The sequence below is a fragment of the Colossoma macropomum genome, unplaced genomic scaffold (assembly GCF_904425465.1).
Source record: "Colossoma macropomum unplaced genomic scaffold, Colossoma_macropomum, whole genome shotgun sequence".
Taxonomy (NCBI): Eukaryota; Metazoa; Chordata; class Actinopteri; order Characiformes; family Serrasalmidae; genus Colossoma; species Colossoma macropomum.
In genome coordinates, this window is record NW_023494809.1 from 6,145,652 (window position 1) to 6,168,780 (window position 23,129).

The 23,129-nt window shown below is 40.5% G+C and overlaps 1 protein-coding gene across 1 annotated transcript in view; it reads right to left on the reverse strand.

The window, feature by feature from the left end:
• The window catches only part of si:dkey-199f5.8 (beta-1,4-galactosyltransferase 3), a 49,075-nt gene extending 29,179 nt beyond the window's left edge, over positions 1–19,896 (reverse strand). The window contains 2 exon segments of the mRNA XM_036558551.1: positions 7,898–7,975; positions 19,641–19,896. The gene's annotated coding sequence lies outside the window, so the exon portion shown is untranslated.
• Between the last annotated feature and the right edge of the window lie 3,233 nt (positions 19,897–23,129).

Genomic DNA, 23,129 nt, shown 5'->3' on the forward strand with positions numbered 1-23,129 from the left:
CTGTTTGATGCGAATAACTTCTTTTACCAAGACAGGTACGATTCTGATATCACTGTGAGCAACAGAGAGAGAGGAGGCAGCTTTCATTTCCTAAGGGCACGAAACTAGACAACAATTAAAGCCACCAGCTGCCCCAGATAACAGGAAAATACCAGAACACAAGACACGGGATCATCAACACGAACTAAACCCGGAGCACAACGTACAAAAACCAGCCCAAACTCAGGGTATAGTATAGATGCTCCACAGCACAGGATAATCCGGGAAGATCATTGTGTAAGATCACCCTAATATCGTGAGACCTTCTGTGATTGTCGGGAGGAGCAAATGGGCTTTAAAATCAGGCCTATTATCCTGTAGTGTAGGTCAGGCATAATAGCCAAAAACCAGCCCAAACTCTGTATAGCATACAGAATAATCTGGGAAGACCATGGTTTAAGATCACCTGATATAGTGAGACCTTTTACGATTTTGGGAGGAGCAAATCGGGCCTATTATCCTGTAGTGCAGGCATAATATCCAAAAACCAGCGCAAACCCAAGCGTATAATGCCCGGCCCACACTACAGAATCTTAGGAATCCTAACCGATGTTGAAAATGTGAGAGACCCACATGTAATTACACTGTTCACTGATTTTTCTGCCCTTGACCCCTGCACTACACGACCTGCCCTGATTGAAACGCCTCACAATTTCAGGTTCCGATTCTCAAAACCTCGCAGGAGTTTCTGCAAACTAACGTGACTTTAGATCTAAACAAACACAGTGGCTCACAGCGAGGCTGCTGCTGCACTGGTGGCGTTTCTATCTGCACAGAAAAAGAAATGTGGATGAAGCGAGACTGTAAAGAAGTGGTCAGCAGGGCTTCTATACACTGCAACACGAGCTTGAGGTGAACACATACATATACACATTCATGCAGACACGAGGCGAACAGTTCTCCATTTAGCTGCTGTGCTCACAGCTGCCTCCGCACACACTGACAAGTTTGATGGTTGATGGCCTTTCATGCATCAAGTTAATAGCGCATTTCGGCGTCCACCCCACACTGCAGGATACCGAGTTGGAGATACTGGACATGTTTAATATATACATGTTTAATAATAGAAGTGGTCAGCAGGGCTTATATATATATATATATATATACAGTTCTCAATTTAGCTGCTGTGCTTACAGTTTCCTTTTGCACACACTGACAAGTTCAGTTCAGCTCAGCTCTTGTTGGTTGATGGTGTTTCAGGCATGACGTTTACACAGAGTTTCACACAAGAGACTCGGCGTCCAGCCCACCCTGGACGACACAGAGTTGTGAATACTTACATGCTTAATATTTCCGATTCACAATCGGGGCCCCAACTGAAGGGGGAAGAGACTGGAGGAGTAAAGATTGGATTATATACGCCCCACGCCACGGGACAATCTGGGAAGGTCATCGTTTAAGATCACCTTGATATCAGGAGATCTTTCGCGATTGTCAGAAGGAGCAAAACGGTCTTAAAATCGGCCCGATTATCCTGTAGTGTGGGCCAAGCATAATATCCAAAAACAGAGCAAACTCGGAGCCCAATATGCCCAACTCTTTCAGTCTGAGACCTGTTTGAACTGATTTTGGAGATGCAGGTGTGACAAAGTGAAGGGCAAACTAATGGTTTGTGAAAAAGTTTTAGTTGCATAAACACATCTATCATTTTGGTTGTTGCCATGCCAACATCAGAGACATTGGTGATTGGTGGATTAAGTCTTTAGGCCTATTCGGACAGGATTACTTTATCAGAGGGCCGTCTGTAAATTTAAAAGAAAAAAGAAAAAAAACCTGACACGTCTCTTCAGTAAAACTCACATCTGAATGGCAATAAATTGACCACGAGGTGCCAGTTTTGGCCCGTAATTTCCCCGAACTTGGATGTCTTTGTCACACATGATCGCGCTCTATTTACATTTAAAAAAAAAGTTGCTGATGGTGCAAAAAAAGTGATGCTTTGATGATACTGTGTGGCTGTATGAGAATATAAGTGCGTTACACATGTAGCTGCCATTATATTCACACTTTAATCAGCCTGTAGATCTCGCTTCTCTGGTGAACTATTTTGTTTCTCCTCCTGCTAATGTTCTCCAAATGTACGCAGAACGGTTCTATCACCCAGAGCAAGTTAATGATTAAAGACTCACAAAGCGGCCACCGTCTCAAGAACTGTCTTTTCCAACACCGGGCGACATCAGCCTGGAAAATCCAGCGTATCCCAAAGGGACGAAATTGATCAGACGAGTTTGGTGTTTCTTTTATTTAGCAAAATTTAAGCCTCAACTCAGACACGATCACTGTGTTTGCTTCACCGTAGACATCAGGGATAGGAACCATCTCAAAATCATTGGAAGAAAAAGTGTATTACTATTATTGGTGTATTATTATTATTATTATTATTATTATTATAAGTAATAGTAGTATTTCTATAAGTATATCAGCTGATGCTTCTGGACAAATGAGAAAAAGAGAAGATTTTGGCCTAATATTTATTTGTCAAGCTCATTTATGGTGGAGATTTACATGCAGAGGCTCATAGAAAACTTTTCAGATTTTCCATCATCAACATTCTTAAAACACAATTTACATTCTGAATGGCGAACACTGAGAACTGCAGCATTACTTTTTAAAGGGAAATTTAAAACTTCTGCATAAGTACATGCTAAGCCTGATGTGTGAGACACTGTTTTATGATAAGTCTGAGATAAAGTTTTGGCCTAAAACATATTGTAATTTCTTTTAGTCTGTTCATGGTGGAGGGATACATGCAGGGCGCTGTGAGGCAAAACAGTCCCCAAAGAAAACTGATTATTTCAGATTTTTCACTATTTTCCATCATCAACATTCCATATAAACACAGAAGACTCGTGTAGGTTCACTGGTGGTTCTGGATAGTAAATAAAATGTCTATATTTTGTGTTGTAGTCATGGCGACGCCTGGTTCCCTATCACCACCACTGTAAAGACATCTGGGCCTCATCAAACCACTCTGACTGTTTACATCTCTGATGTCCCACTGAAAGAACTTCAGTAAAGTGGTGGCATTCCCCTTTAAAGGAGTCCAAGAGCAGAAGAGAGAGAGTAATGAGTAATAGAGAAAGGGGTGGAGGGTGAGGGCCACGCTGACCAGGCACACCCTGGGAGGGAGAGATTTGTAAAGCAAACACTCAAAGCCGCGGTTGTTTTATTTGACGCAAAGCGAACGTTGCTGCTCAAGAGTCTCCAAACACCTTCAGAAGCCCTTTATAGCAGCTTTAGTGCGGCAGGTTAATGATTGTCCCACTTTGTGAGGTTCATACATCAGTTTTCCCACCCTGACGGACACACAACAGGACTCGTTAACGAATGTAAACACACTCAAACAGGAGTTTTACATCAGATCCCTAAAACCTCCCTCCGAAACTACGCAACACACTTCAGATCGGCAAACACTGAAGCTCACTGGAGTCACTACAGGAGACCTGACAGACACAACCCTGTGTGTAAATAAAGAATTAGTCAAACCATTATTTCAAATCCAGTTTCGCAATGATGTGGACGATCAGCCAGGACATGTTTGGTGTTTGAAGTTTGCTTCTTTAATTTACACTGGAGCTACGAGGCGAATGTAGATAACACAGAATGGGAGCTTACTGTAAACGTGGACACAAGTATGGACAAAATTCAGGCTTTGAAACAGCTGCTAAGTTAATATACTTCAGTTCGTGTTTAATAGCGCATCATACAGAGTCTGAAACCACATAAACAAGGCTATTAGAGATGACTTGGAGGGGAACTCCACTAATTTTTCAAAAATTCTACATAGACGTCCACCTCTAAAAGCTCCCTCACAGAAAGTTACTACATGAAATGGTTATGAATTCACTGCCTGATGACTGAGACACGGTTTATGATAGTTTAGAGAACTTAAACTCCATTCATGGTGGAGGGATACATGCAGGGCGCTGTGAGGCAAAATAGTCCCCAAAGAAAACTCATTATTTCAGATTTTCCACTATTTTCCATCATCAACATTCCATATAGACTCAGAAGACTCGTGTAGGTTCACTGGTGGTTCTGGATAGTAAATAAAATGTCTATATTTGTGTTGTAGTCATGGCGACCCCTGGTTCCTATCACCACCACTGTAAAGACATCTGAACCATTTCACACCAAACCACTCTGAATCTCTCTGTTCACATCTCAACCACTTAAAAAAGACTGAAACATTGAGAATTTCCACTTTAACAGCTCGGCACAGTTTGAGAAACGTAAAGATTTAAGCATGCAGCTAATTGGTGGATATAAGCTTCCATTACTTGTTAGCTACATTAGCTTCTTAGCTCCAGTGCTGAACCCTAGACACCAAACGCGTCGTGGCTGATCAACAACATTAAGGAGTGGATTTGAGTCAAGTCAAGTCAAGTCAGGCATTTGATTTTCTGCCAAACATCTCTATGTGACACTTTGCTCTTACTGACTTTCAACAGGCGTACATCCGAAAACTGAGCTCTGTATCCGGGTTAACCTGAAACTGTCTGAGATCATTTACGCTTGGAGGTAAATATAAGGTTGACAAATTGCCTATTGATTGTGAAAATGGGCCCATTGTTCATTAGCAGCTGAAGAGGAAAACAGAAAGCCTGCATGTATGCAGCTTTTAATCCCAGGAGCTAAACGGCTTCACCTGGGAGGCATTTATCAAACACGCTCAAACATGGTCAGCAATAGAAACCAGGAGGCGTCCATCAGAACGGAACTTGCATAATGATAAAAGGTGAGTTAACCTGCTTCACCTGGGAAAGGCGAGTTAACCTGCTTCACTTGGGAAAGGTGGGTTAACCTGCTTCACCTGGCAAAGGTGAGTTAACCTGCTTCACCTGGCAAAGGTGAGATGAAGGTGGTTTAAAACTCTCCCCTTTGAGAAAAGGTCTCTTCTCTTAGGCCGAGTTTCCACAGGGAGCTTATTATTGATGCCATGTCTCAGAAACACATCAAATATCAGACATCTTGTATAAGCTGAAAAAAGAAAGTAGTGCCACATTAAAAGGTATCCGATGTCCTTTCTCACAGGGACGCTGGGTAAAACAGGTTCTGCTATTGCCCTACGGACAGTTACTGACCTCAGAATAGGCGTTCGTATCACTTCAGCTCACCGTGTAAAGGTGTGTCACTTTATCTTTGTCACAGTTGCCAAGACTGGAATTCGAGGATGTGTCCAGAACACACAACAAAGTGGGGGTCTGAATAAACTGAATAAAGGATATAAATACTCTGTGGAAAAATTCCTTCACAGCTATCAGAGCACAGTAACATCAGCTACGTCTACAGAGAGATAAATCAAAAACGCTGAATTAGCCATGTTGGAGGTGTTAAAACAGCTCACTAACAATAAACTAGTTGGCAAAAAGCTGAACACGCACACACCAGCAGGGGGCGTGCTGGACTGTCATGGTCCGTAGCACCACTGTAGACGTTTTCTACATTTCTACATTTGATTTTCTGCCAAACATCTCTAAGTGACACTTTGCTCTTACTGACTTTCAACAGGCGTACATCCGAAAACTGAGCTCTGTATCCGGGTTAACCTGAAACTGTCTGAGATCATTTACGCTCGGAGGTAAATATAAGGTTGACAAATTGCCTATTGATTGTGAAAATGGGCCCATTGTTCAATAGCAGCTGAAGAGGAAAACAGAAAGCCTGCATGTATGCAGCTTTTAATCCCAGGAGCTGAAACGGCTTCACCTGGGAGACATTTATCAAACACGCTCAAACATGGTCAGCAATAGAAACCAGGAGGCGTCCATCAGAACGGAACTTGCATAATGATAAAAGGTGACCTTTCGTTTTCATTGATTACCGAAATAAGCTCAATTAAACTGAACTATTCCTTTAAAACGTGTTCACCTGGCAAAGGTGAGTTAACCTGCTTCACCTGGCAAAGGCGAGTTAACCTGCTTCACTGGGAAAGGCGAGTTAACCTGCTTCACTTGGGAAAGGTGAGTTAACCTGCTTCACCTGGGAAAGGCGAGTTAACCTGCTTCACCTGGGAAAGGCGAGTTAACCTGCTTCACTTGGGAAAGGCGAGTTAACCTGCTTCACTTGGGAAAGGCGAGTTAACCCAGCTTCACCTGGGAAAGGTGAGTTAACCTGCTTCACCTGGGAAAGGTGAGTTAACCTGCTTCACCTGGCAAAGGTGAGTTAACCTGCTTCACTTGGGAAAGGTGAGTTAACCTGCTTCACTTGGGAAAGGCGAGTTAACCCAGCTTCACCTGGGAAAGGTGAGTTAACCTGCTTCACCTGGGAAAGGTGAGTTAACCTGCTTCACCTGGCAAAGGTGAGTTAACCTGCTTCACCTGGCAAAGGTGAGTTAACCTGCTTCACCTGGGAAAGGTGAGTTAACCTGCTTCACCTGGAAAAGGTGAGTTAACCTGCTTCACCTGGAAAAGGCGAGATGAAGGTGGTTTAAAACTCTCCCCTTCTCTTAGGCCGAGTTTCCACAGGGAGCTTATTATTGATGCCATGACATCACATATCGGGAAAAATAAATAAAGACATCGTGTATAAGTTGGAAAAAGAAAGTAGTGCCACATTTAAAGGTATCCGATGTCCTTTCTCACAGGGACGCTGGGTAAAACAGGTTCTGCTATTGCCCTACGGACAGTTACTGACCTCAGAATAGGCGTTCGTATCACTTCAGCTCACCAAGGTGTAAAGGTGTGTCACTTTATCTTTGTCACAGTTGCCAAGACTGGAATTCGAGGATGTGTCCAGAACACACAACAAAGTGGGGGTCTGAATAAACTGAATAAAGGATATAAATACTCTGTGGAAAAATTCCTTCACAGCTATCAGAGCACAGTAACATCAGCTACGTCTACAGAGAGATAAATCAAAAACGCTGAATTAGCCATGTTGGAGGTGTTAAAACAGCTCACTAACAATAAACTAGTTGGCAAAAAGCTGAACACGCACACACCAGCAGGGGGCGTGCTGGACTGTCATGGTCCGTAGCACCACTGTAGATGTTTTCCAGAACCACCGGCTCCAGTGAATGAAGATCTACTCCCGGCTGAGCTCTCGCTCTCTCAGATACAGATACTGACAGCTTTTGAGGGAGAAAATGAAAACTGTTCCACTGAAAGCGGCTGAAGCAGCAACTTTAAAGCGCGAACTGCTTTCAGTGTAACGACGGTCAGCAGCGGCAAAATGACTAAGGTTTTTCTCCGCTGTACGACGTAGTTTATTCCTTTGTCAAACCCATTTTTACTCTGCTCATCTGAAGGGCCACTTAAACTGACATAAGGTTGTTATCCCTTTGTCTCTGTTATATTGTTTTAATGATGTTCTTCTATTAGCGTTTACTTTTAAAACAACTCTTTTCTGGTTTGTAAAGCACTTTGAGTGACAGCAGTGTATGAAAGGTGCTGTATAAATAAAACTGCCTTTCTATTTAATACTAACTCAATCTATTAAATACTATTTGTATTCAACATTTCACACAAATAATCCAATTACAAAGTAATTATGCCCTCTGTAATCAATCATGCAGTAGGGAAGTATTGACGATGTCCACAATTCCATTAGAAAGTGCTATTTTGACAATTTATTAGAAGTGGGTCATATGGCAAAAATATATTATCGCGATACTTCAAGATATGTCTCGTGTTCACGATACATGATGTCAATGAATTCAATTATTTTTATTCAATATTTTGCAATAAATCCAGTTAAACTGGACTAATTTTGCTCTCTTTATAATGAAACCAGTGTTTTAAAAGTACAGAATGATATATACAATACGTTCAGAAGAGCATACTGTGTTATATTGTGACATAATTTTCCATAATAACGATATATATTGTCAGATTTCCCAGCTCTAGAATATACGCACTGTATATGTAGGATGCTGTCCTGGTAATGTGCTGTTTGTATCCAGGCACTGAGATCCACCGGGATCAAACACACCACTCTAATAAACAGGAGAGAGAGAGAGAGAGAGAGAGAGAGAGAGAGAGAGAGAGAGAGAGAGAGAGAGAGAGAGAGAGAGAGAGAGAGGTCCTGAGCAAGCAGGAGAGAACAGATCAGGAGCAGCTCATCACCACAACAAACTCAGCCGCACTGTTCATTATTTATCCCTTAAATGCTTAAAAAAAGACGGTTCTTTAAAAGGTTCATCAGTAAAGACAATGGTTCTATATAGAACCATGAACACTCACAGAATCCTTTGCATCATTAAATGGTTCTTTGCATCATGAAATGGTTCTCTGATTGATGGAGAATGTGCTGTATATGGTTCTATATAGCACCCAAAAAGGTCTATGCTATTGTTACAAGCTTGACATCGTAACCATAGAGTCAAACCACTTTTGGAGCCACAACATTTTATGTCCATTTTACCATCCTGGCTGTATGTCTCAGTATGTGCTGATGTTCTACTATAGACTAAAAATATAATATAAACATAAACACAGACTTACTTTGCTCTGCTTTAAGCTTCAGCTCAGCTATAGCTGCTTTTCTCACATCTCCAGCAGGAAACATTTCCTCAAAAGCAGAACCGTTAATTGTCTCATATCTGAACATTCGCTTTTTGAATTCCTCTTTGAATTTTCCCGTCTCACCTTAAATGGTGCCTGAGACATGAGAATGAAACTGCTGCACCATTTAAGGTGGAACGGGACAATTCAAACAAGAAGCTGGTGAATGAGAAACTGACTTCAGCTTCGCAACTCTTTAATGTTTCAGTTTCTCGTTGCAGATTAAACGTATCAGGAAACCAGCTGGAGTGATTATAAACACAAATAAGTCCATTCGTCTCTAAATTATCAATGTTCATCTTAAATCTCTCTCTTTGTCGTTTCGTTAGCTACTAGCTAGGTGAGACTGTTGTCTGTGTTGCTATGGTGACCAGCAGTCTGCGCTGATCGTCAGGGTTAAAGGGTGAATTAGCAGTTCTACATTAACTCCAGAGTTTAAGACCATTTATTGTTAAACTGTGTTGAACGATCAGCAGAGCTTTATTTTACTGTAAAGGAGGATTATTTTATTTTTACCTACTAATCTGATTCTGGAGCCGCAGCCGGGCAGCAGCGACCCCTGGTGTTTTCTGATCCTGGCATAACAACGATGACAGTTTAAGCAAAGCGCGTGATTTAGGTGTGCGGTATTCACAGATGCTGTTAGAGTGTACCTGCTACATTAGCCTCCAGGGCTAAAACTAGAGCAGCGGTAAACATGTCTGAGCTGGGAAATGTAAATGTGTGTTTTTGTCTGACCTATCGCTTTAAAAGATCCAACAGGCCACTTCACTGATATCTGATTGCAGGCTGATCACACGAGGCAGTGATAGCTTACTTGAGTATTTACCTATATTTGCATAGCACCCAGGAACAAAGGCTAACCTCCTCCTGACTCACCACAACACACCACCCAGAACCATAACTCAATACTAAACAAACAGCGGATAAACAAGTCCTCAGGCCTGATCATTAACAGCCTCGTGAGGAGCTTAATGACCTGATAACTGCAGTAAAGCTTTAACCCATTCAGCCAAACTCAATTCATGATCATGAAAAAGGCCACAGAACGTTCTCCAACAGTGTGGCCCACCTGGAAGCTTCATTTTAAAGAGTCTCAGGTGAATCATGCCAAGCTGATTAGGACAGGCAGAGACACACCCAGTGCATCTAACACAGGTGAAGAGTTTTATTCAGTGCCTCAAAAAAGTATCTGGATACTTAAAAATGTCCGTTTATAGTGGTGAAAAAAAACAGATCAAACCAAATTGAGTTTATTTTAAACAGACTATCCCAACTGCATTATTTTCCTTTGGTAAACTATTTATTAAGAAAATATAACAGTTTGTCTCAGATTGTTATGATCTACATACTGCTAATAATTATTGACGATCACATTATCACATTACAGGCTGTACATGAAGTCAGTAATGTGATTGTTCATAATTATTGGCTGTTTTCATTTATTGTCAGCTCAGTTTTGTCCTTTTAAATGAAAATTCTCAATAATAAAAGTGTATTTTCTTTGTTTAAGTTTTTCTGTTTAGTAGTTTTATTCAAAACGCAAAAATAGAATAAAATACATCTTTAAATATTTCGGTGAATCACTGAGTGCGTTTACATGCAGTCAATAATCCAATCATAATCAGATTTTTGCAGTTGTCTGATTATTCATATGCTTACGTAAACGGCACACTCTGATTTCCTAGATCAGAGTGAGGTCTAGAAATCTGATTAAGAAATCTGATTAAGACATCTGATAAAGAGGCTGGATTTTAGCCCAATAATCAGATTTCAGTGCATGTAAACTCTTACTCTGATTTCTTTCGGATTTCTTAGTCTGCGCATGTGTGAAAACAGACGGCGGCACCGGAAATAAGTGAGCAGCTGAAACCAAAAACATCCTTGACGAAATGAAGAACTTAAATATTCTTCATCTTCTAGATGATGTTTGTTCATATTTTCAGGTAAAGTGACTCAAATGTTTTTTTTAAAAAAGCCACTCATGAAGTTTTACTTCTTGTTTACGTCACGTTTTCTTCTGTGAGTTTATTGGCTGGTTGTAAAACAGATCCGGAGTTTTACCATTATCTGATTACTCAAGTGTAAACGCGTTGATCGGATTACTGACAAAATCTGATTTTCTGCAGTTATCGGATCATTAGGTGCATGTAAACACACTCACTGATTTCAGACTTTTACATTTTTATCAATTTTATGTAAACAGATAGGTAAGAAATTTAAATGTGTCAGATTTTTGGGGATTTTGAAAAAGACTTCAATAGTGACTTCTAAAACTGGAACAACATGGTTGAATCTGTAATACTTGTCAAGTTTGCCTCATTTTAACAATCAATAAATCACCAAAATGTCTTAAAACAGATACATAATGTTTTACAATTAACTATTCAATTGTAACAGCACATTATATGAGTTAAATAAATTGGATTGGTTCTCTGTATCGGCCAATATCCTGAGTTCAGATATCGGAAGTGCTATAGAGAGAGAAAAGTCAGATCGGTGCATCTCCAAAGCTACCACAACAGATTGTTTGTGTGTTTATTTGCATTAATTCTAATGTCAGCCAGATAAACGTCTTTACAGGTCGCTCTCTCAGATGGCTCAGTATTCTGAGGCTTCATCCATCTTTACTGCCAGCTCATATTCAGAGAAGCAGACAGATTTGTTGTCTCTCTCTCTCACTTTGTGTGTTCAGTCCGGTATCTTGTACTCAGAGCAGTCTCAAGGCCGTTCACACCATCGCAGTGTTTGTGTACCAAGTTTTCTCAGTACTGAGTCAAAACAGCCGCTTTCCCACACCTCACAAAAAACAACAGTAAACGAGGCAGCACCGGCGCGAAACCTCGCACCTCAGAAACCGCAATTTCACAGGAGAAGACAAAAATGATCTTAACGTTTTCATGTGTGTTAATGCAGCCTGTGTTATATTCAGAAACATGCATATTTTTTAAATGCAGGTTTGTAAATAAAAGCTATGAATCTGCTGGTCGCCTGTGAGGGACAATACATAATTCTGACACATCCAGTTCGCTGCCCTAGACCTCCATAATCAGCCTAATGCCTATATAGGGACTTCTGGATCCAAGGCTCTGTCCACATTACCAGGCTGAAGTGGCACAAATCAGATTTTTTGCCCTAATGTGACTCAGATCTGATGGTCCTAGATCGGATACGTATCTTATTTGTGGCCATGCGACCTTAATGCAACACACTTGCACACTTTTTTCCCCACTGTGCCATCATTCAGCGTTACCATGGCAGCAGCGCCGAACAGAAGTTAAAGCCTGTAAACGGTGAAAAAGCAGCTCATCTCACCTTTTTCTCCTCCGTCTCGCTCTAATAATGAAGCTGAGAGCTGATCAGAGTTACTCGTTACTGAGTAAGATGTGCTCATGAGGGTCATTTCAGGACGCCGGTTCGTTCACATTAATGACAGATTTGAGTCACTTACCTAAACGAGTGTGAACCATCGTGTGAGAGAGATCGGATTTGAGCAAAAAAAAAAAAAATCGGATTTGAGCAACGAGGCTTGTAATGTGAATTTAGTCCTATTTACTGGCCAAATCTTGGCTGTGTTCAAATTACCAGGCTAAAGTGGCAAAATTCCCCTTTTTTGCCCTAATGTGAACAGATCTGATTTTATCAGAACTGTGTGGACACACAAATCTGACCTTTCTGAATCAGATTTGAGACACTTTAGCTACGTTCACATTACAAGCCTCACTGCCCAATTCCAATCTTTTGCTGATCTATCTGACTCAATGGTTCACCTAACTGGAGATAAGATGATGAAGGATCAGATAAAATTCCTAAATTAAGGTACAATTTGCTTCTGTAAATCTGAATTTGTGAAAAATCTTATCTTGACCTGTCAGATCTTAACTTAAGACAAAAACATGGGATATTTCTGGGCCCAGGACCACATATGAAAGTGGCTCAGATCGGATTTGAAAAGATTTACATTAAGGCAAAAAAAAAAAAATCTGATTTGTGTCACTTTAGTCTGGTAATGGAACATGCGACCTTCTGCGTTACCATGGCAGCAGCGCCAAACCTGAAGTTAGTGCCGCAAATGCTGCAAAAGCATATGACCCTTTCTTCTCCTTCGTCTCGCTCTAATAACGAACAGCTGAGAGCTGATCAGCGCGAATCACCTTCACGACGAAGCCTCGTTCTGCTGGGTAAGTTTGTTCGTGAGGCAATTGGTTCATGTTATTGATTAGGATGTGCGCCATGGGGTCGATTCAGGACACATACTTCTTTCACATTAATGACAGATGAGTCACGAATGTGAACCATCAAGCTAGGAAGATCAGATCTGAGCCAAAAATCTGAATTGAGCAATGAGGCTGCTGTAATGTGACTGTCGAGAAAACAACTCGGTCGCGTCCAGCGGGAGGAGCTGAGAGTCACGAGTCTCACACGATCAAGACTGATTTAAAAGCTGCATGAATTTCGCCCTGGCTGGTCAGAAAGCGGCCCAAACCGGAACCGAAAAACATCTGATTCAAACTCCCTCATTCATCAAAGTAGCATGCAGTCAAATATGACCAAAAAAAGCACCAACTTTCAACAACACAACACAAATATATCAAATATAGACATTTTATTTACTCTCCAGAACCACCAGTGAACCTACACGAGTCTTCTGAGTTTATATGGAATGTTGATGATGGAAAATAGTGGAAAATCTGAAATAATAAGTTTTCTTTGGGGACTATTTTGCCTCACAGCGCCCTGCATGTATCCCTCCACCATGAATGGAGTTTAAGTTCTCTAAACTATCATAAAACAGTGTCTCAGTCATCAGGCAGTGAATTCATAACCATTTCATGTAGGAACTTTCTGTGAGGGAGCTTTTAGAGGTGGACGTCTGGTTCCTATCACCACCACTGTGAACAATTCTGAAATACATTTTCTTTGGGGACTATTTTGCCTCATAACACCCTGTTATGTATCCCTCCACCACGAATGGATTTAAAAATACATTTTAAAATGAAACTGGCTCAATGGTTTCCATTAGATACACTAGTCTGCTGTAGGAACACCTTTCAATCCCATTAGAAATCAGAACACCTGTTAAACCATTCCATTAGAGTCCACTAGAGTTTACACTGTTATATCAACCCATCAGGAAAACACAGAACACCGGTAGTGACTACCATTTTAATGGTTTCTTTTAGGGCTGAACAATCTGGGGAAAATATTGCGTTTTTTGTCACTAATATTGTGAATGAGATTCAAATTGCGATTATTTTCTGTAAATTAAGGTTCAGGCCTTTTTTACCAAGAGGACCACTTTTTCTAGCTTGAGGCTTGACTCTTTAATGTAGTGCTCCAGAAAACCAGTGAGTTGTGGTTGTGATGTCACAACAGATGAAGATTTGGCTGCCTCTGATTGGTCTAACTCTACAGGTAGTTCACAACAAGCTCTGTGTTATTAGGTTAAATGTCCCCTCTTAAAATTAAACAGCGTTTTTGATCATTCTTAAAAAATTGCAGTTCTTGCGATTTGAAATTGATTTCAGTCCTAGTTTCTATGATTATCATCAGCAGGACACAGTGGTCATTTAAGACCAGCGGTCTGTCTTCTCAAAACTGTCATAAAACAACGTCTGAGACATCAGGCAGTGAATTCATAACTACTTTACATAATAACTTCTATTTTACTATGAGCTACAGATACAGTCTGTACTGAGCTTCTCACCTACACCCCCCCCCTCTCTCTCTCTCTCAATCTGTCTGTCTGCCTCTTTCCACTCTGCCTTTCGCAATCTCTTTTTTGTGTCTCACGTTTTTCTTTTTTTCCCTCCTCTTTCTCTCTCCCTTTACCCATTCACTTTTTTCTCTTATTCATAATCTCTCCTCTTCTTTCCTTCTCTCTCCCCTTTCCTTCAATTTCTCTTTTCCCTCCCTTCCTCACTCTCCCCTCCCTCCCTCCCTCACTCACTCTCCCCTCCCTCCCTCCCTCACTCACTCTCCCCTCCCTCACTCTCTCCCTCCCTTCTTTTTCTCTCCATCTTTTTTTACTGTCTTTTCTTGCTTTATTTCTCTCTTGCTCTCCCCTCCACCTTTCTTTCATCTTTTTTCCTATTTCTGCCTCCCCTTTTTATTTCTCCTTTCCTTACTTTCATTCTCCTCTCACTCCTTTCCCCTTTTTCTTTCTCTCTGCACTCCACCTCTTTCTCTCCTGTCTTTCTTTCTCCTTCCTTTCTTTCTCTTTAACTCCCCCCATTTGTTCCTGTCTCCCAGTCTTTTCTCTCCTTGCTTACTGTCTCTCTTTTCTCTCTACTCCACCTCCCTCTCTCTCTCGTTTTCCATTCTCTCTCTCTCTCGTTTTCCATTCTCTCTCTCTCTCTCGTTTTCCATTCTCTCCCTCTCTCTCTCTCGTTTTCCTTTCTCTCTCTCTCTCTCGTTTTCCTTTCTCTCTCTCTCGTTTTCCTTTCTCTCTCTCTCGTTTTCCTTTCTCTCTCTCTCTCTCTACTTGCTTTATTTCTTTCTCCTTTTCCATTTATAATCTCTCTCCTCCTCCTTCCTTTCTTTCTCTTTCTATCCCCTCACTTTCTCTCCTTCCTTTTTTTTTTTATTTCTCTCTGTTCTCTCTTTTCCAGTTTTTCTCTTTGCTCTTTTTCTCTCTCTCTCTCTCTCTCTCTCTCCACCCCCTCCTCTCGCCCATTTCAATGCTAATCTCTGACCGAACTGGTCAGTCTGCCTGCCTGTGCTGAACGTGGGGAAAGTGAAGTTTCGCTGTGAATAAGAATGGATACACGTTTTCTGTTCATGCTGGAGAGGAGACGGACAATGAGGGACGACGCGGACGCTTCAGGGGGTGAAACTGCAGCAGGACACACGACTGACCGGCGGGCAGTTCACACACAGCAGCCTGTGCTGTATAAACCACGACTGGATAGACAAGTGCACGACACACATCTGCACACGACACACATCTGCACACGACACACATCTGTACTCAGTCACCTGTTCAATAAAATACAGTGACTTCCACTCTGATCTCTAAGATCACTGAGGAGAAACACAGCTGAGCCGACAGCGTAAAAACGCTGCGTTTTCTGATTTATCTGTCAAACTGCGCAGCACCTCACACGAACGCTCCGTCTGACAGGACCTGAGATCTGAGGTCAGGATTTAAATCGTCTATGGACGAAATCGTAGACCTCTGATTATACACTGTAGAGTAGACAAGACACAACACAACACCGCTTATTATTAAAGGCAAACAATCATTATATATACACATAATACTACATACACAAACTATACACACACACACGTGTGTGTACATACACATGAAGACACATACATATATATATATATACACACACACACGTGTGTGTGTGTGTGTGTGTGTGTGTGTGTGTATGTATATATATATATGTGTGTGTGTGTGTGTGTGTGTGTGTGTGTGTGTGTGTGTATACACACACACACACGTTTCTTTGCATGATGAAATGGTTCTTCAGACTGATGGAGGACATGCATATGGTTCTATATACAACCTTTTTGAAAAGGGTTCCATATAGCATCAAAAATGGTAATTCTATTGTTACGATGTCAAAGTTCACTCTTAAAAAAAAAAAAAAATTCAAGGGTTCTTTAGTAAAGAAAATAGTTCAATGTGGAACTATGAAGACTCAAAGAACCCTCTGCATGATTAAAAGGTTCTTTGCATCATAATTTTTTTTTTTCAGATAAGTGTACAAAGTGCTCTAGATGGTTCTACATAGATCCTTTTTGAAAAGGTTTCTGTAAAGCACCAAAAAGGTTCTACTATTGTAACAAGCCTGTATCACAACAACAGAAGAACACTTTTTGGTGGTATACAGAACCCTTTTCAAAAAAGATTCGATATAGAGTCATATTCCATACATTGTCCATCAAGCTCAAGAACCATTTCACCATGCAAAGGGTTCTGTGAGTGTTCACAGATCTATACAGAACCATTTTCTTACTAAAGAACCCTTGAATAGCCATCATTTTCAAAAGTGTTGTAACAACAGAAGAAACCTTTTTGGTGCTATATAGAACCCTTTTCAAAAGGTTTCTAGATAGAACCATGTAGAGCACAATCGCCATCAATCTGAAGAACTTTGTAATCATGCAAAGGGTTCTTTGAGTGTTCATGGTTCTACACAGAACTATTTTCATTACTAAAGAACCCTTGAAGAACCATCGTTTTTAACAGCTTGGCTTAAGTTTAAATGGGCCCTGCAACTCTTCTCTGAGCTCAGCTCTGATTGGCTGCCCTTGTACAAAACAGTGATCTTATAAAACAAAACAATTAAAAGTTCTAAACAATACAAAAGCCTGAACTGCCTCGTTTAAAACCCCATCAAACAGACGCAAAACGTCAAGCGTTAACTGTGAGTTACCATTTCAGCTCTTGGCAGATCAGCTGTGTTTAATTTCAATACGCTGTTCTTCACAATTTTCATCTTCTACATCATTAAAAATGCTCATTACATTTATTTTTGTATTAAAATCATGAAAACAAACTTATTCAAGTCAACACAAAGTTTTTTAATCAATCATAATCACTATTAAAACTCAGAGTCAGAACTGTTCACAGTGGTGCTGATAGGAACCAGACGTCCACCTCTAAAAGCTCCCTCACAGAAAGTTCCTACATGAAATGGTTATGAATTCACTGCCTGATGACTGAGACTCTGTTTTATGATAGTTTAGAGAACTTAAACTCCATTCATGGTGGAGGGATACATGCAGGGCGCTGTGAGGCAAAATAGTCCCCAAAGAAAACTGATTATTTCAGATTTTCCACTATTTTCCATCATCAACATTCCATATAGACTCAGAAGACTCGTGTAGGTTCACTGGTGGTTCTGGATAGTAAATAAAATGTCTATATTTGTGTTGTAGTCATGGCGACCCCTGGTTCCTATCACCACCACTGTAAAGAAAACTGAGCCTTATCAAACCGCTCTGAATGACTTTGTTTACATCTCATTACGCTGAAATTTTGAATAAATCATTTAGTTTTTTAATGGTTTTACATTTGTACTTTTATTAAATCACTGTTCTTTAATTGTTATGCTTTTTTCACTTGCACAGTTTTGTTGGCACCATTTCACTGATTTATTTGAACATTTTGATGTATTAAAAGTCATTAAGATGAAAATATAAAGTTATGGTCCCATTTTTTCCATGTAGCATACTCAAAAAAGGTTCTTCAAGGGTTCTTTAGTAAAGGCAACAGTTCTGTTTATAACCACGAGTTCTCTACAAAACCAGTTTATCCCTGTATTGTTCTTTAAATTAATGGAGAATGTGCTGTAAATAGTTCTATATAGCACCAAAAATGGTTCTTCTATTGTTACAAGCATGACATGAATAGCAGAACCCTTTTTCGTGCTGTATAGAACCGCATACAACACATTCTCCATCAATCTAAGGAACCATTTCACCATGCAAAGAACCATTTATGCATAAAACGGTTCTATATAGAACTCATGGTTCCAAACAGAGCCACTGCCATCTAAAGAACCATCTTTAAGCATTTGTAGAACAACATACATGATAAAATGGTTCTTCCAATTGACTAAGAATAGGAGAACCTTTTGTGGTGCTGTACAGAACCACATACAATACATTCTCCATCAGTCTGAAGAACCATTTCACCAGGCAAAAAAAAAAACATGGTACATATATCGTTCTATATAGAACTCATGGTTCCAAACAGAGCCACTGCCTTTACTAAAGAACCCTTGAAGAAACATCTTTAAGCACGTGTAAAACCAAATAAATGCTTAAATGGTTCTCTGTTTAGTGAAATGGTTCTTCAGATTGATGGAGAAAAAGGGTTCTCCTATTGTTACAAGCTTGGCATCACAACAATAGCAGCAGAACCCTTTTTGGTGCTATACAGAACCATGCTTACCAAGCTTGTAAAAGTAGAAGAACCCTGTTTGGTACACTGTTAAAAATATGCTTCAAGTGTTCATTAGTAAAGAAAACTGTCCTATATAGAACCAAGAACTCTTTGCAAGAATAAAGTGTTCTTTGCATCATGAAATGGTTCTTCAGATTGCTGAACAATGTAGATGGTTCTATATAGACACTTTTTGAAGATGAGAAGAACCATTTAATCATGCAAAGAGTTCTTTGAGTGTCCACAGCTCCATATAGAACCATTTTCTTTACTAAAGAACCATTGACGAACCATCTTTTTTAAGAGCGTACTGTACAGAACCATATACAACACATTCACCAGTCTGAAGAACTATTTCACCATCAAAGAAGCATTTAAGTATGTATATGGTTCTATATAGAACTCATGGTTCTAAATAGAACCATTCCCTTTACTAAAGAACCTTCTTTTTTAAGTGTGTGCCGTCAAAGTAGTCAGCTGTTCCTGAGACACAGAGGTGTAACTAGCACATGTCTCTGTAGGATACTCACTGTTGGTGGAGCTTAACTACTCCCACAGGAGTAGCTCGTGTTTGTGAGCTCTATTTTTAAAAATAACGCCCAAAATACTGAAAACAACATACAAATTTGACCAAATAGCGCCTTATTTTACAATCACATCACTTTCCAGAACAATGTAGGCGGATTCAGGGGGTAAAATAACCAGATTAAAAACAGTACGCACACACAAACTCATGAAGCTAAAGTTGGTTTCACAATTTTGCCGTTCCACCTTAAATGGTGCAGCAGTTGCATTCAGGCGGCTGAGGCGCCAGACCGTAACTGCTGCACTGTTTAAGGTGGAACGGCAAAATTCGAATGGGAAGCTGACTTCAGTTTCGTCGCGAGCTTGAGTTTCGAGACCAAACACCAAAAAACGACTCACTATATGACTTATATTCTATAAGAAATTCCCAAAATACATTTTAAGGACATATAAACCTTCAACTCGGTGAGTTTTAACCACAAAACGGCTGTAAATCACAGAAAAATCAGCAGCGCTCTGCGACATTTCCCAGGCTACTACTACCGTTAGCAGGATAGCTAGCAGAGAAAAGCTAACAGTCCTCTCGAAACACTCGTTTTAAGGCTGTTAACGCAAAACACAAACAAAACGAAGGTTCACAGTATAGAAGCTCCGTTATCCAAGCTCACCACTTAATTTCCAGGTTATTTGTTCGGTGATTCAGAAGAAACGGATGAATTTTCCTCCTTCTGAATCCTCATCTGTGCGCCGGAGTTCAGAGACTCAATGATGTGCAGTTATAACTGCTCGGATCTTTATGAATGAGTCTTTGAAGTGAGCCGAGTCACTGAACTGACTCGCTCCGCCCACTTTGATGAACACGAGCGCTGGTTCGGATCGTCAAACCGATTCTGATAACTCTGCCTCTCCTTTTCACTCTCTCACTCTCTCCCCCCCTTTTTCTGCACTCTTACTCTCTCTCTCTCCCCTTGTTCTAAACTCTCTCTCTCCCCTTTCTCCACTCTCTCTCTCCCCCCCTTTTTCTGCACTCTCTCACTCTCTCTCTCCCCCTTTTCTTCACTCTCTCTCTTCCCTTTTTCTCCACTTTCTCATTCTCTCTCTCCGCTTTTCTCCACTCTCTCTCTCCCCCCCCTTTTCTCCACTCTCTCTCGCTCTCTCTCTCTCTCCCCTTTTCTCCTCTCTCTCTCTCTCTCTCGCTCTCTCTCTCTCTCTCTCCTCTTTTTCTTCACTCTCTCACTCTTTCTCCATTTCTCCACTCTCTCACTCCTTTCTCTCCTCATTTCTCCACTCTCTCACTCCTTTCTCTTTTTTCTCGTTCTTTCTCTTCTCCACTCTCTCACTCCTTTCTCTTTTTCTCTTGCCTTTCTCCCCCCGCCCTCTCTCTCTCTCTCCCTCCCTCTCTCTCTCTCTCTCTCTCTCTCTCTCTCTCTCTCTCTCAATTTTCAATTTTTTCAATTCAAAGTAGCTTTATTGGCAGGACTGTTTTGAGTACAATGTTGCCAAAGCATATAAAATTCAACTCAAAGCGGAACATATTTTGTAGAACTAAAAAACAAATATAGAATTAATAGTAACAATGATAATGGTCATTGAAATAATAATCTCATATAAACTTCAAAGCTGAACATATTTTGAAGAGCTGATAGCGATTACAGAATTTATAATAATCCAGTTGAAACAACAACAATGACAAAAACAAATACATGAAGTAAATAAAGAAAACGCATTACATAACATAAATAATGAAAGACAACATACGTTACATATTTATTGAACGTCTCTCTCTCTCTCTCTCCCCCTCTCTCTATCTCCCCCTCTCTCTATCCCCCCCCCCTCTCTGATTCGAGCTGAACTGAATCGAATCTCTAAAAAATAAAACAGATCAGGAATCACGCTCCGGAGGGTCTGAACACGCAGGAAGTGATGTACTTTGAACTTGTTTTAACTACAGTTCTTATCTCTGTATTGTTTGGTTATAAGAGCAACTTTATCAGATTTACTTGGTTCGTTTGTTGAAGATCAAATCTGCAAAGTGTGTGTTTGGACATCGCCGCGCTGTCAGCGCTGTGTGTGTGTGTGTGTGTGTGAGTGTGAGAGAGAGTGTGTGTGTGTGTGTGTGAGTGTGAGAGAGAGTGTGTGTGAGTGTGTGTGTGTGTGTGTGTGTGTGTGTGTGTGTTCATATAGACTCTGTCAGTCACAGCTGCGGCTCCAGAACTCGCCCTGCGGTCTGAACTCGAATGTAAACAGGCGACTGTTCACTCCGCTCTCAGCTGCAGGTCACCGTGGGCAGGTATGAGATCTCAGACGAACAGAGGAACAGTTCTTTCTGACCGACAGGCTGGGAGCTAGAACAGATCAGAACCACTGCTAAGACGAAGCCGCAGCTCCTTATTAGTAATGACTGGAGTGACCAAACCAACTTATCAATACATAATTAATAACTCATCTATTCCAATGACAGTGTGTGTGTGTATATAAATCTATGTTTATCTGACCCCATTCAGTACATATATATGTATGTATATATATATATATATATATATATATATATATATATATATAAACAACATAAACTGAAATATTAGGTTTTTTTGCAACAGCAACTATATAATAATATATATATATATATATAAGATATATATATACACATGATTATATAATGTACACGCATGTATATAGTACTTATTAATTTTTCAGCATCAGAAATAAAATCAGAAAACACATTTAACAGAAAATTACCCAGAATCCTGTCAGCTAACTCTACTCTCGGCTGTCTGAGTGTTCAGTGAGTCACTCCTCTCCTTTATTCCAGTTTCCATTCTTTTCAGGAGACTCACTTTCAGTTCCTCAAAGAATCTGCAGACACACCTCCAAAGTTCAGTCTTAGAAGCTGGTTTAGCATTTAACACATTCAGTGGTGTTGAGGTCTGGACTCTGGGGTGGTCAGTCCATCGTTCAGCTTCTTTGTTTGATGTGTCCGTCTCCTTTTCTCAGTGAGGTTCTTCTTGATCAGCTACACATCCTTTCAGACCCACAGCGCTGAGTCGTCTTCTCACAGTGGAAGGATGGACAGAAACACCTGTGGATGTTTTCAGATCTGAAGCAGCTTGATTTTCTCCTCTCTCTCAGAGATGAAAGCTTTAAGAGCTGTTTATCTGATGGGGGCAGTTTTGGGGTCGACCAGGTCTTCCAGGTGGTTGTCAGGAGCCCCTTTTGCACAGTCCTGTTTATGTTTCCTTTGTTTGTTTGTTTTTCAGCATGTTTGCCAGGACGTCTTCACACGCTCCTCTGCTCCAGCCTTGGAAGCCCCAGCTTAAGCTGTATGCTTTGGTGAAAGCTCTGTGGCGGGTTCTCTATCCAGCCTGTAAACGGCCACACAGCTTTGAGTTATGGACCATTTTCGCTCAGCTGTCTCGGTCTGGCGACGCTGCCACCAGGACCCTCTACAGCAACTACTTTGATCCGGTCATCACCCACCTGCCTCGCGGAAAACCGTGTAGGAACAGGTGGGAAAAGTGACAAATCAATGACAAACATCAGTGGGTCATTCTACAGAAACGTCCACTGTTCTATCTCTCCATAGGAGTCACTGGTGTTACTGATCCTCACTGGTGTTACACATAATAAAGGAACACCAGAGACATTTTAATATAAAATGCATTTTACAAAATAACTGCTACAGAGCATCAAACCACATGTTGTCAATCATGGAACATCCACTAAAATATGGAATTGAATCCATTTGTATTCTATTTTTCACAGTTACCTCAGAATAAAGTCGGTCACACCAGTGACTTCAGCTAAAAGCTTCATATGAAATCATGAACTAAATGAGAAAATCTCTGATAACTGAAAGACACAGTGGACTCACCATGAGCTTTTCTTCATAGATCCTCAGAAAACAGGTAAAAGAAGTCAAGTGATGTCATCAAAATAAGAGATTTTTTTGTTATGCAGTAACACCAGTGACACGACTCCTGGGCACAACTTTCATTATATATTTTATAATATTTATTTGGTGTTTGTTTTCTTTGTCATTTAAATGATATATTTCATAGTCATGTACAGATTATTGCAGTTAAAATAGCAGAAAAACATGTTTTTTACTTCAAAATATGGCCTCAGCCTTCACACACGACTGTGAGGACGAGCTCTTC